This window comes from Triturus cristatus, chromosome 5_1 (assembly GCF_964204655.1).
Source record: "Triturus cristatus chromosome 5_1, aTriCri1.1, whole genome shotgun sequence".
Taxonomy (NCBI): Eukaryota; Metazoa; Chordata; class Amphibia; order Caudata; family Salamandridae; genus Triturus; species Triturus cristatus.
This window is the reverse complement of record NC_140587.1, coordinates 545,267,008-545,282,353: the sequence shown is the minus strand read 5'-3', so window position 1 is coordinate 545,282,353 and position 15,346 is coordinate 545,267,008. Positions and strand designations below refer to the sequence as shown.

General features: G+C 46.0%; 1 protein-coding gene across 1 annotated transcript in view; it reads left to right on the top strand.

Annotated features, from left to right (window-relative positions):
- TMEM70 (transmembrane protein 70) overlaps window positions 1-15,346 on the top strand; it is a 64,911-nt gene that overhangs the window by 34,542 nt on the left and 15,023 nt on the right. The gene's annotated exons all lie outside the window — the stretch shown is intronic.

The following is a 15,346-nucleotide window of genomic DNA, read 5'->3' as shown; positions in this document are numbered from 1 at the left end:
CCAAGCCAGTGGGTCTCGCCTCTGCAAGATCTATTGGCTGTCTCAATGGTTTTGAGAAACCAACAATGACTGCAAGCAAACAAAGATTTTTTTTAAAAAGTACCTCCAAAAGCACATGGGCCATTGCGAGAACCAGAAATGTCATGAAGGACAATACAAGAAGTCAAACCTTAATGGTCTGGCCTGGAGGAAAAAGAGGATGACGAAACTTGGTCATAAAAATGCCTTGCTATCATAAATGCAGTTGTGAAAATGTAGCCTATCGCAGCGGAGGTGCAGTCTTAGAAGGAGAAGACTTTATGCTGTCTTACTCCTTTCATGTGAGAGAATGTAGTGCCCGGGAGACAAGAAACCTCTGTCTCATTGCACTGGTCAGCGAAATGAGAAGATTAGATGGTTATGGAGCAAGAGATAATTTAATAAAAAAGCCAGATTTTAAAAATTTCCTTAATCTATTACAATGGGACATACAGTGGCACTATGGTTTCAGTTTGTTATAGAAAATGGCAGCATGCGGAGACGGCGAGTGGCCTCGTTGGCGAGCCCTCCAGATGTCAGGATTGTTCAAAAGAATGAAAAAGGCAGAATGCAAACTGTTCTTTGGCTGGTATATTTGATTTATTAAAGTGCTTTCTGTATATCTGCCTTTTATTGAAATGATGAATCCACGCAGGTAGTGTTGAAAGCTTAGCTTTAATAACGACTTGAACCTCAATTACAGCGCAAGAACAGAGATGCGCGTCTACCTCCTTCCAGCTCCCGTCTCCTCTGTCCCAGTGACCTCCTAGCTTCTACAAGCTCGGAGAAGACACAAACCCCAGAACACCTACAAGCTTACACAATATAACCCTTCCCCTTTCATACAAATAATACTGAACAATGTGTAACATAAAATTGTGCTAAACAAATAGCAGTGTTGAGTTTAAAACCCTCTGATAAACTTCTAAAGAGATTAAACCCTTCGTAAATAACTCATAAGCACCTAATTACATATATGTGTAATATATCTCTCCTGTGTCCATCCCATTCTTGGACCCTCCTCAACCCGGACCCACACAACCAGCTTCATTTGCACCCGGCTCTTGCTGCACAGGGATGGGGTAAACACTCTCTGTAGATTCTAGCGACACTGGCGCCTGTACAGGTGTGAAACCCTCAGTCACTACTTCAGAAGGAATTACATCTTCAACCCAATCATATTTTCTCAGATGTATACATACCCCGGGGCCCAAACCAGAACTATCTCCTTCTGAACCAGCTTTAGCACTCCCCTTGAATAATGCAATTCTTTTAGCTTGCCATACCTTACCATCACTAAGCAGCGCAGAATTACATAAAATCTTAACTACCTTAAGAGAAGTAGAATATTTAATTTCCCCCTTGCAAGTCAATCTCCCTTTTTTTACTTTCACAACATCTCCCACACGCAAGCTCACTTTTTTCACTCCATGTAAGTGGTAATACGTGTTTTATATTTCACTTGATTCAATTCTAGGGACTCCTTTACCCTCCTTGCTGACCGTGAGACAACTTTCTTGCAATTTAACCAACCCATATTGTCTTTAGTATGTGGTGATCTTCCCCATATCAATTCTAATTGGGCTATGCATTGTGGATTCACACTGGGTAACTGTAGGCCCCTACAGTCTTCCTTAACTCATCCTCCCAAACTATTCCATTACTGTTTGACAGTTCATTTATAACCCTGTTAAAGCTCTCAATGCTTCCATTGCCTTCAGGATGATAAAGGGATGTGGTTCTATGTACAATTCCAGGTTTCTTTATGAAACCTTTGAAACCGCCGCAAACTGTCCCCCATTGTCTGAAATGATATCCTTCGGCAATCCCTCACGTCCAAACACCTCTCCCATGACATACAACAATGACTCCGAATCTGCCCTTTGGACCGCTTTGACTTCTGCCCATTTGGAGAAATGATCAATCATCACCAGAATGTATTTTTGAAAACCATTAACATCCGTCACAGGACCAAAAATGTCAATCCCCTCTCTCTCTCCCAAGGCATACTTGGAACTGCAATAGGTTGTAAAGGTGGTTTAAGAGTGAACAAAGTTTTTCAGAGTTAATACACTTCGCACATTCTCTGACAACCCTCTCAATTTCTTTTTCCACCCCAGGCCACCAGTAAGAACGTTTAACTCTACACTTGGTTTTCACTATTCCCAGATGTCCTTCATGGCAAAGATGAATCACCTTGTCCCGTAATGCCTTCGGTGGAATTAACGTGCCTCCTCTGAGCAACAACTCTTACTAAAGGGATAACTTGTTCTTAAATTCCCAAAATGGAATAAAATCCTTTCACAAGTGAGCTTTCTCTGGCCAACCTCCTTGAACATACTTACAATAACCAAGATATCATCCTGGGAAATAGCCTTGACCCATTCTGCATGAGTAATGCTATGCAATTCTTCTCCAAAAATTGTTGCCACAAACCATTCATCCCAATCATTCTTTACCTCACCTTCCAGTGGTAGCGGACATCTGCTAAAATAAATCTGCAATTCTGATACGTACACCGGGCACATACTTAGCTTCATAAACAAAATCCAACAGCTGCATGGACATGCGTGAGATTCTGGGGGACACATAACTTAGACCCTGTGAGGTGAGGACTTTGGTGAGAGGTTTATGGTCAGTTCTCAATATGACACTGGTACCCCACACAAACTGAAGTGTCTAAGGCCCCACACAAACCCCAAAGTCTCCCTCTCAATAACTGAGTACCTTTCCTCCGTTGAGGTAAGTGGTCTGGGCGCAAATGCTACCATGCTGTCAGTTCCATCCTCCTGCACTTGGGACAACACATCACCCAATCCTCTACCACTTGTGTCCGTGATAATGAAATTCTTGAGCTTCGGTTCAAAACCTTGAAGGGCTGGTGCCGAACAATATCCTTTTTAATGCTATCAAAGCTGAGCTGGCACTCATCAGTCCATACAAACTTGCACCCCCTTCTTAAGTAGTTGCCGAATGCAAAGCATTTTCTCAGAGAAATTGTAGACCAATTTAGAATAGAATTCAGCTAAACCTAAAAAAGACTTTACTTCATCCTTACTCTGGGGTACCGGGACTTTATTGAAAGCTTCCACGAAGTCTGACCTAGGACTTATCACTCGTGAACTGATCTCATGCCCTAAGTATGTTACGGTCCTCCTTGCAAACTTCCACATGGACTCTTCTACTGTCAATCCATAAAATTCCAACGTTCTTAGTACCTCCAACAGAAATCTATTATGCTCCTCTCTATTCCTGCCCATGACTAAAATGTCATCTTTCAAAAAAAAATTACATTCCTCATATCCTCAAACATTAGGCATTGGAACATGGCAGCAGCCAATGCCAATCCAAAAGGGACCCGTTTAAACTGGGACATCTCAATCTGTGTGATAAAAACAGTAAGATGTTTGCTGCTCTTATGCAGGGGAACCTGATGGTATGCAGAAGTCAAATCTATAGTGGAAAACCACTCCATACTCCTAGTGACTGACAGCAACTTCGCAATCCTGGAAAGAGGGAACACATCTACGTAAATGTTTTTATTAAGTTCCCTTAAGTCCACACACAAACGGATGTGGCCGTTCGCCTTCTACTTGCTCAATAATCCCACTGCCTACCAACTTTTTTTTTTTTAACAAATCTTTTTATTAAACAAACATCGGTGAATGGTACATTACAGAGGACCAGGTAGTTGACACTTCACAATACGCACAAATGGAAGGATATACAGACAGTACATATGAGAGGAACATCACGGAGAAATAGGGTCACCATGCTCTACATTCCGAGGTGGTGTACATATCTCTCCTCTATAAATATTCCATGGGTTCCAGATATGTGACCACTTCTTAGGGCACACCCTTGCCAAATATACTGTCTTTTCTCTGAACATGCACCAATCAAGGTTTCTTTCTCAGGCTTCTAATGTGGGTGAATGTGCTGCCCCCCAGAGTTGAGCGATGTTTCTTTTTGCCAACATGAACCCTAAAGTGGCCCATTGTGTCTAAGAAGTGTTTAAATCCGTGGGCTCCCAGACATTTAGGAGGAATCGTCTCGCCTCGGGACAGAGGGAGACATGTAACACCTCGTTGATCGAGTCGTGCACTTTGCGCCAATAAGAGCTGATATGTGTGCATTCCCAGAAAATGTGCATAAACGTTCCGGTAAGGCCGCATCGCCTTTTGCAATCCCCTGTATCAGACCACCCCATGTGCACTAATCTGGGTCCCGTTATGTAGATCCTATGAAGGATCTTAAGCTGAACCAGTCGCAAGCGTGCCTGGATAGCCACCACTTTAGGGGAGGACACTGCTGCTTGCCAATCCTCATCGTCTAGCTCTATCCCAGCCTACCAACTTATTGATTTCACTGATCACTTCAACTTTGACACTCAAGGGGATGTTCTTTCATTTGTGGATGCAAGGGCAAGCGCCTTCTTTCAAAGTTATTTCGTGAGAAAACCCTTTAAGTTCCCCCACAAAACCAGTGAAAATCTTGGGGAAACTTCACCACAAACTCACTGCTTCCTTCTTCCCTTCCCTTATCTATACTTAAAACCGGATCTGGACTATTGGGATCAAGTAGGATACCCAGCTCCTCTTGATCCCACCATCCCAAAAAACAAGGTCCAGAAACAGACACATAGAGTTTGAATTCAGCTTGCCTTCCTTTAAACACGAACAACAGTTTAGGATACCCTAGTAAATCAATAGCCTCACCAGTGTAACTCACTGGATGAACATCTGGCTTCTCTAAATCTGCCCCAATCTTCCCACAAAATAAATCCAACCATCTGTCTTTGTTGATGAGGGTGTAGGGCGAACCTGAATCCGCCATTAGGGCCACTAGCACACCACCAATCACTTTACAAACAGGTTTCTTCCTTTGTCTGCCATCAGCCCCACTCATCTCCTCATGTAAGCACAGGACTTGGAAATCTTCAACATCAGATCCTGACCTTTCCTCCTCTTGGTTGTGCTCATCAACCACACACATTACTGACCTCGACTTGCGACACACACATGCAAAATGTCCTGTAATCCTACATTTTGCACATTTCTGGCCAAGTGCAGAACACCTCTTATCTTGGGCTAGATGTTTAAAATCAGAAAATCTCTCTTCCTGGTTTTGTTTGCTCACGCTTTTCACTTTCATACTTTTCTCTTCTTTTTTGAGCCTGACCTGGTCGCTGTTACGGGAAATCCTTCCCTTAAGAATTTTGACCATATCCTCACTAATCCCCATCTTTCACCATAAAACGGTTGCCGAGCAGGGAGGTTCATTGTCACCATTGTCCTGCTATACATTCACAAAATTAAGAATTGCAGAACTAAACACTACTAAAGACCCCCTTAGCGGAAGCACATGAAAAGCTACCAACTAGACATCCATGCCCGGTGAAGGATATGCTCTGCAAACAAAGTTGGTGTGCTTATCACCATGTATAAAAGGTGCTTAACACCCTTCCTGCCTTCTGATACGCATACAATTATGTAACATGACCAGTACCTGAAACCTGATCTGCTACTCTGTTCCGGTGTATTTGTGACAGGTACCTGCTCAAAATTACTCTCCTGAAGCAACAAGCATGGTTTGCGTGTTCCCGCAACTCTGCAGACAGCTTGTGCTGAAAGTCATTGACTCCTTCCTCCTGCTCTGAATCGACGTGACGCTGTATAAGAGCCAGTGGAGAAAGCTGTCAACGCCTTCCAACTGCTGTGAGTTGACGCTGCGATGTCCAAGAAATATGGGCCCGATCCCAGATGGCCGCTGCTGCGTGAACAAACGTGTGCTGGATGCATCACACCGTAGAGCATCTATCCGCGATACTCTTAGTGACAAAGCAGGTGCCACTGCTCCCAGGCGTACCACGTAACTCCACCTCGACCATCTGACGTGCCAATTGACGGGACAATGACGTTTCACATGCTTCATCCTCGCGCAACTTCCTCACGGCAGTAACGGTCCACACGGACACACCGGTAAAAACTACTAATAATGTTGCAAAATACGACAGTCAAGTATACAAGGAGATGGGAACTCCGCATATGCTCCAACTAGTCCTCACAAACACTGTACTTGCGAAAATACAGCTTCGGTCTTCGCTCTTCACCACACGATATTGAATCCTATAGTTGGGTGGCCTTAAATGTGGTTTCATGGAGGGTCAAGTCACTTTTCGCCATTATTGCAATGATGAAAACACGCAGGTAGTGTTGAAAGCTTAGCTTTAATAATGACTTGAACCTCAATTACAGAGCAACAAGAGCCGCATGTCCACCTCCTTCCAGCTCCCGTCTCCTTTGTCCCAGTGACCTCCTAGCTTTCTACAAGCTCAGAAATGACACGAGCCCCGGAACACCTACAAGCTCACACAATGTTACACCTTTCACACATAAAGCATATTTATAGTAAGGGAAAAGTAAAAAAGAATGGTAAGGATACAGTGTTAATTGTAAAGTACGTATGGGTTCCTAAAAAGAAAGATAGAGGAAAGCAAAGATGGCTTTAAAGATGTTAATTTAACAATTAGTCAAAAAGTCATGCTATTTCAATTTCATGCTCATATAGTGACCTCTTTGGTGTTTGAGATTGTCTACAGTTCTTGATGTCTTCTGTCCCAGTGACCAGGGACCTGCCCATGAGTCTTATTGCCTCAAACAGATCGCTGAGTAGATGAAAAGTGTTCGACAATCTCTAGCTGCTTTCCAGACACAATATACTTCCTCAGATTGATTTGTAGTGAGGGCTTTTCAGCAGGAAACAGGATAACACTTCTATTTGGACTAATGGCTATTCATCAGAGACTACAAAGTTCCTTTTCTTGATCAATAGGCATTAGCGAGAGGGCGCCATTTATTTTCATGTTGAGCAGTCTCCTCTCACCAAGGTTGGTCAGAGTCATAGGGTAAGGTGGGGATGTTGAGAAAGCACAAACAGACCGGCGATATCGATTTGTTCTTGTCTTCAAAGGTGGAGTTTTAGGAAGGTTTTCAGTGTATTTGTGTTAAATTCCTTTTTTCGTGAAGAGACCCAGGCATAGGTTGCCGGGTGCCCGGACGAGCTTAAGTCGTTTTGCTTCCTTCTCCCAGGGCATGGTGTACTTGGATGAAGTCTGCATGGTGAAGTGTTTCCTTCATGCAAGGTTGCTCTTGTTGTTTTTCAGTCTCTTTAGACAGTATTTGATATGCAACATTTGGTATCTGTTGAGAATGGACAATGATGTCATATTCTAGAGCAATTCTGGTTAATCCTGCCAGAAGCATAAGGAGGGTTTTCCAGAATTTCCTTTCTTGGATGTCAATTTGGGCAGTGTGTTTGCTCAGGCCCCACGGTTCTGTGCCGGATGCAATTTGACTGGTAGAGGGAGAAGAGGTTACTGCAAATTTTGGGCTCCTTTAGAGAATGCTTTATTGCTATTGCAGATCCTTTTTAGAGCCATTACTTTTCGATATCGAGAACCAATGAAGTTGAGGATGGTGGTGCTAAGTTGAGACTCTAGGGAGAAGGCCCCAAATGAGACGGGTGGCAGTGTTTTGAATAATTTGCAAATGATGGTTCGAGAAACCATAGAGTCTAAGTAAAGAGCATTGCCATAGTTGAAGTGAGAGACAGCTGTGGCTTGAATGACAGGTGATGTTGAGGTGGAGAAAAGAGAAAAAATCTTTATAAGACCCTACAGTAACGAAAATAAGCTGAGGATACTTTAGCTATTTGGGGTGCAAAAGATAAATCCTTGTCAAATGTGATACCAACTTGCAAACCGTTCGCACAGCTGAAGGGGAGCGGGCTCGGTCAGAAGGACACTAGGCTGATGACCAGATGGAAGATGGTCCAACCAACATTTACATGATCCCGCGGCAAGCATTCTTTCAGCCTTTGCGCCTGCTCCCAAAGCAGCTTATGCTTTATTGTGCAACCTTTGGAATCTCTAAACCCATTCTGGTCCCAATAGTGAAGATATTCATTGTATGACTGGACACAATAAAATGAATCACACACAATAAGTGTGGGGAATTTCCGATCCATATTTCTTATTGCCAGTATCAGGGCTTTAAGTTCTGCCAGCCATGCAATCTCCTAGAGACTGCATCTGCGTATTGCTAGGACGGAACTTGCAGTCTCACATACGTCCCTTTACAATCGCACATGCTGCGCTGTATTGCTGTTTACTTCCTATGGCAGGCTGGGCAGATACGTCAGTATAAATTATGTGTTCATACTGATCGAGAGGCAGAATTTTATTCGTGAGAGGATATTCTTTTTCGTACTGCAGAAATGTTTGTGTTTTCAGTGTAGGATCATATCTGTAATCTGCATCTGTTGCAGTGAGAGAATTGGCCCATTGTATCCGTCGTGGATGCAGTGCTTTTGCGTTCGGAATGCTTGCTTTGGTAACAGCCTCTAAGGTTGGTACTGGAGTCACGACAATTATGTGCTAGTGCTCTTTCTCTCACTACAGCAGTTTATACTGCTGTCAGTATCTTTTCCATCGATGCAAAACGCATTTCAGCGTTTGTGTACAAATGTGATTTGTATGCTATGGGTACCGTTTCGCCTTCATTGAAGGTGAGGTTAGTTTACCCTGATTGACCTGCGACTACACAGATCAACAAATTAGTGGTATTTACACGTGTATGTAAGTGTTAGGAAGCCATCATGTCAGCTTGTATGGAAAGGAGAATTTCTGTGTGTTCCTGTGTCCAATGTTGGACAGAAAAATCAGGTCTTATTAGGTCTTAGGAAGGTTTAACTCTTTCAGCATAATCCAAAATGTATGTTCTGCCAAAATTTAGGAATCCTAAAATGGATTGTAAACCTTTCATAGTCTTTGAAGGTTGGAGCAGTGAACATTTTTCTAAAAAATTAGCTGCCTGGCTTTTCCCTTCACTTGATAGCTCATATCCCAAAAATAAGACATTGAGGTGGGCAATTTTTGACTTTTTGAAGTTACATTTGTAGCCCAAATTGGCGAACCCCAGAATTCTGTTGTTCACCCTGTTCAAGTGTTCCATTAAGTCCTCGTCCGTCAGGTAAATGTCATCTATGTTGGACAATTCCTCCTCATCACAATTTTGAAGTAACTCTTGTTACTCTTGCTGAGAACAACCCGGGGCTGTTCATATACCCTTTGGGCAGTCTACAGAATTGGCATTGAGAGCCGAGGGCCGAGAATGCTGTCAAATATCTGCTTCCAGGAGCTATATTTTGGCAGAATAATCAATTTGGGATATCTAGTGTTTTAGATTTTCTCCACACGGTGTTATTCATTAATGTGGCACTCTGTGCATTTTGTACTACAATAGTTCGTGCACATGTGTTCAAATGCCTGTAGACTAAAACTAGATGGTATGAATTGTCTGGCTTCATTACGGGAAACAAAAGATTATTCACGGAAAAGGTGCAGTTTTCAATCACACCTTGGTACTCAAGTTGATCTAAGATCTCCCTGACTTGTTTATTTGCATCTTGTTTTATTGGGTACTGCCTCTCTGGAGTAGGAGTACATTTTAATGGGATTTCATGGTGAGGTGACTCAGCATCCCACTCTACATGATTGCGGTAAAGTGCGGGAGCTGGTGCTAACGCCCATTCCTGCGCATATGAATTGTTAAGTGACTCTGGAACCAGGTCGGAGAAAGCTGGTAAAATGACATCTTCCATCCTAGGGCACTTCATAACGAACTCAGGCGGACAATCTCTGCCAAAAGGATGTCATATCCATATGTCGGGTTCTCCCGAAAGAGACCTTTCTCTTTCCTGGGTATGTCCCCCTCCATTTGGAGCGTAATTTCGTATAAAGTATGTGGGACACTTACCCTTGTATCCGGCATCTCCACCGTGATATTTTCATTCAGCGCTGCTGTCACCAGAAATGCTATCGGGTTCTGGCGAGCTATTGTTACTTCTGCTGCACTGAGCTGTCTAGCATCGTCATAGCGCATTCCCCGTTCAGTAGCAGAGTCCTCAGTAGCCTAGGCATTTCTTATGTTAAGGCCAGCTACCTTCTTCTTTTTAAATTGAGGTTTAATTTTGGGTTTATCTTCTTGTTTGATAATGTAGTCTGAAGAGCGATGGGTCTCCCTTGTCGGCTTAACTCGCTCTTTGATCTGTGTTCTGACCGTCCTTCCCTCTCTGAGTGTTTTGATGAACTCTGAAAGGAACTAGAGGAACGTATATCAGTATCCTGATACCTACTACGGTTCCTAAGATTGTACCTTTTTCAGAGGGCTCATGTTGAGGAGAGTCACCGCGTGATTGTGATGCATTCTGCTTATTATTTTTTGATTGTTTGTTATCCCATTTCTTTTTAGAAGAATCTGGTGCTTGCTTCGAGTTATCCTTTTCAGGATTACCCGTCACTTGTGGTTTCCCAAGTCAAGCTCCCAAGTAATCTCTAGCTAGCGAAGCATAGGTTTCTTCGATAATCTTGGGTAGTTCTCACTGTTGTTGTGCAGAAGTGAAATCCCTTATGCACTGGCGTATAGCCACCACTGCTGCCTCCCCTTTTATGTTACCTAACATAATTGCTGATACCTGGGCAAAATTGCCCATCAGTTTCATCCCCAAGTCCAGGGCAGAACCTGCCCCGAAGTCATTCTGTATTTGGTTCAATACATCTGGTATAACTGTAATTGAGGGTGTACAATGAGTTCTGGTATGAACAGCAGCGAAAACTGTACCCCAAGTGGTACAATCTTCTATCGGGAGAGCTAGTCCCATTGGCAAACAAATTTTAAGTAGTCTGTGTTTGTCCTGCGGGCCCGTATGGGGAAATACTGCTTCAAGCTGTGCCGTTTTCTGTGCTATCCAGAACTGCATCTGCTCCCGTTTGGTGGGCATCCTTCCCATAATAGCGTTCAGCGTTTGTGGGCTGATATTTGTCATAGTCATTTGAGTTTGACTAGCTTGAGTAAACCTCGCAGGTTGAATTGTAAGTGTTCGCATTACAAATTGTGTAAGGTTTCTGTATAGTTTTACTATGACTGTGTAAAGTGTAATTAATTCCGCTGCTTGCAATGTATCAATCTCTGGATGTGGTGTGTAAGCAGCTAGGACCAGCTAGGTCACTCCTTCTCTGCTGTGCGAACAGTCTCTCACATTTGTTGTCGTGTGGGGGAGGGTGCTTTTAAACCAATGAATATTCTCTTGGTATGTTAACAGGACTTCTACGTCCATGTATGGAAAATATTCTTCAGGTGTGTCATCTTCAATGTAAGTATGAAATAAATGTGTGTGCGCATCTGCAGGCAGGAATTTGACCCAAGAATAGAACACCTCTGTTCTGAATGCCTTGTGTGCCTCAATTACGAAGGTAACACTACCACCCGTTGCCGGTGGGCCGTATCATAATAATTTCATAGTATCTGATACTAGCCGCAGATTCCTTAACATAGAATTATCCCCAGGCCTGAGACTGGACCCGGAAAACTTTCTTGCCCAGCATCTCTGCGCGCTGGGGGGTGGTACCTCGCGACTCCGCCCTGACGTCCTCTGCGGGCGTGATGTCAGCGAGATCACATAAGCCCCACCCCAGCGTGCTGATGTCAGTTTCCTTCATTGCCGCGTGCAACGCAGATCCGAACAGTGTGCGAATGCCTTCGGGCTTCAAGACATGCTTGTCTTGCGCGCGCCAGATCCTCACCCCATCTGTATGTGGTGTTTGGGGGAGCACCACAACTCCACGGACTGCGAGGCTTGTCAGCAAATGAAGCCGATGTCCCGGCGGGAGCGCTGGATGAAACTCCTTTCGGCCCACATGTCCAGATCGGCGTCGCGTTGTGTTCCTCCCCCGCGGAAGGCTTTAAGAACCGCCGCTTCCGTCTCCGACATCGTCCCTCTCCAAGGGCGTCGTTCACCTGTTTGGAAGTGTCGCAATTTGTCCCTGAGGCCCGGTCCCCGGCCTGTTGGGGGCACGGGTTCTCTGCGGGTGGTGCGGTCCCGCGCGTCGCCACCCTATCCGCCGTTCCCCGGCACAGGGGCAACCAGAGCCCAGAAGGAGGCCTATGCGGCGGCCTTCTTCTCCTCTTGTTCCTGGGACATCTGCTGTGTGTAGGGGCTTCCGCGGCGTCGCCGGCGGCTCCGGCGCCGACAGGTTTGGCTCCAGGTTCTGAAGATGTGGTGCCGTTGGGGTGCGGCCCTTCGGGGTTCCCTCCTTCGGACTACGGTGCCTCTGTCTCGCTGCAAATCCCGCGGGGGCCCTGTGGTGTCACGGGAGGTTGCCGGGGCTCGAGGCGCGTCCTCGAGTCCCCCTCGGTCCTCTGGGCAGGCGGCGGCCTTGTCCGAGGCCGAGATGACGCCGCTCAGGTGCCGGTGGCTGCTGGCCCTGGCGGCGCCGCAGGGGCCGGCTTGGGGTTGGGGCGTGTCCCCGGGCCCTCCTCTTCCCTCCACGTAGGTGGCTGCCTCGTCGGAGGTCGAGTCGATGCCTTTTCGATGCCGTTCCTAACCCACCTGGCTCCGACCCAGCCCCGTTCTCCCGCGACGTGTTTTGTGGCAGAGGTCGTTCCGGCGTCCCCTTCGGCGCCGGTCGACGTTGACCTGACGCCGGTGGCGGACTCTAAGGCGCCGTGCCGGCGTCGTGTCGTTGATTTGTTTTCGGACGCCCCCTCTTCTCCAGAGGTTCGGCAGCTGTTTGTTTAATCTTCTCCGGAGACGGGTCACCGCGTCGTGGCTTTTTCCCTGGCGTCTTCCAAGGACGGGTCTTCGCCGTCACTGCGCCCGCAGTCTTCGCCGGAGGAGCCTCAGGTTCCCCACTCGCCGGTCCCCCCTCACCCATTCCGGGCTTGGCCTTTCCTACCTCCGGTTGGGCTGGGGGACGGCCGCCTTAGCTTGCAGCCGTCGCCCAAGGAGGAACTGCTTTCCCCACCGCGGGGCCCTACGGAGGCGAGTGCTGCCTTCGCTCAGGCTGTCTCAACGGCTGCAGGAATCTTGCGCATGGGCGATCCAGCTGCCCATTTCCCACGGATCATCTGCTGGAGGTTCTTCATCAGGACTCTGGTGGAAGGGAGCTGCTTCTTCCCTTCGAGGCTTCGCTCCATAATTCTCTCTTTGGGGCCTGGGAACGTCCTGCCACTGGGGACCCGGTGCCCCATCCACTTCTGCACCGCCACCGTCCTGCTCTGCATGATACTGTCTGTCTTACCCTCCACCCTTCTACCAGGGGCACTCTTTTATAGACCGCCTTTCCCTCCTTGCCATTGGTGTTGTCTCCCCCATCACGGGAGGCCCGCTGGTTAGATTCCTGGGGGTGCAACATCTTCGCCTCCTCCAGTGCTGCTTTGCGGGCGCTTAACACTCTTTGTGTATTGGCCAGAGCCGTCATTTGCTTATGGGATTCGGCCAAGTCCCTTAAGTCTTCCGCTTCTCAGGAGGGTGCCTGCGTTGATCTGCGGCACCATGTGTTGGATGGCCGGGAGCTGGCGGTGTTTATTCTTCGCTCGGCTCTGGACGTTTTGGAGGTGCTTGGTCGCACCATGGCTTCTTCAGTGGCCCTTCATCGCCATGCCTGGCTACGGGATAGTGTTTTCCCTGAGAACGTTGGAGAACGGCTGGTTGACCTTCCCTTTGATGGCGCTCTTTTGTTTTTTGCGGGGCTGCGCTCTCCTCCTCCTTCCCCTCCCCCTCCCCCTCAGTGATCTGAATGTCAGTCTGTTTTGGGAGGTGTTTTCCCGTTGTTTTCCTGAAGCCTTGTAACGAGTAGCCCAGTTTTGTGCCTCGTGTGCCTCAATCACGAAGGTAACACTACCACCCGTTGCCGGTAGGCCGTATCATAATAATTTCATAGTAACTGCATGTCTGCTATTTTCTGTAATGTTAAGAGCAACTTCCTGATCTTCTTCCCCTGCACCTATCTGTCGCCGTCTCCAGCTGTAGACATTGGGGGAGGAAGTAATAAGGAAAAGAGATATCGTTTTGCACAGTGTGGGGAACTATAATCCTTCAAGCTTGAAAAACCTACAGTCAATACATAGCGTCTACCTACTCAGCTTCGGCGGATTTCCCTTTCCACTCCAGATGTCTCTGGTTAAAAGTGAGTAGGGGTCTCTGAGAAAAGAATGACTGAACTACTCAGATTTGACCGTTAAGAATCAAACCAACGTTGATGGCGCCATGTAGTGTAGTTCCTAAAAATAAATAGGATCTGCGCATTTGTTGAACAACATATACTGAGGGATTGGTGTCTAGACTGATTCCGGAAACCCCCACAGGATATGTCTGCCTATACTCCAGCTAAGTCACAGTGCCACCATAAGCCACCAAACCCTACCAAGGAGTGAATTGTTTCTGACAACCATTGAACATGAAAACCCTTGATCCATCAGGGATCGTGGAAACAGTACAGTACTTTTCACTCAGTCATTCGTGCTCGCTTAGTCTCCGAGAGATACACAGAACACACATTGGCAACGTTTTCAATAAGCATTTATTGAACCAGCGTCATTCTAGTATAAAACATGTTTTGTGCGACAGTGAATAGACAGAAGCAAATGTAAAGTATTATAAGCACCAATAGAGTAAATAGAAGGTAGAATTCTACCATGGTGCTAAAACAGTGAATATATGTAGGCATATAAACATGACAGTAATCAAGTGTACTCCTACGATGCGGACCCTACCTAAGTGTACCCAAATGTACCTAGCATGTGTGTTGGTGTGAAGCCAAGAATCCCCTAGAAAAGAGCCAACCCCATTACCTGAAGGACCCTGTCTTGGTCACAAGTTGGACACCCTGCAAGGGATGTTGAACCGCTGCGTGTTGAAGCTTCAGCGTGCAGGACTCCAGTGTCTTGTGTCAGCGTGGAAGCGTCTCCTCTGTCTATCTAGTGAAGGTATGGTTCTTGTATACCAAAAAGGTAGCCTCTGGGTTTCTACCACAATCGATACGTTGCGGGTATGATTATGTAAATAAGCCTAAATCAATAATTGCAACTATGCAAAGTAGCCCTGTCACCAACTGGACAGGTTTTTCTGACATCAAAGGGTAACATTTTGATCTGAAAGACAAGATTATAGCAGATGTGACAGGCAGAATTCATTTTCTTTTTGGCTGGCATCCGAGCTCTTCAAGAAAGAGAGATACTGAATACTTCTTTGCCGTCTTGCAGCATAATGCTGCACCCGCGATGAAGACAGTTTTACACACTTTCTTTGTGGCTGGCCTGACTGAAATTAAAATTAACAGAGGTGCTTCATAATCAAGTGTATGTCTGAACTCTCGATCGACCTGCAGAGGTGACATATTTATGCATGTTCACTATGGGAATATGAAGCGCGCACATTTTATTCTGCTTGTTCTTTGACATATGAGCATGCAATCTGTGGCAGCACT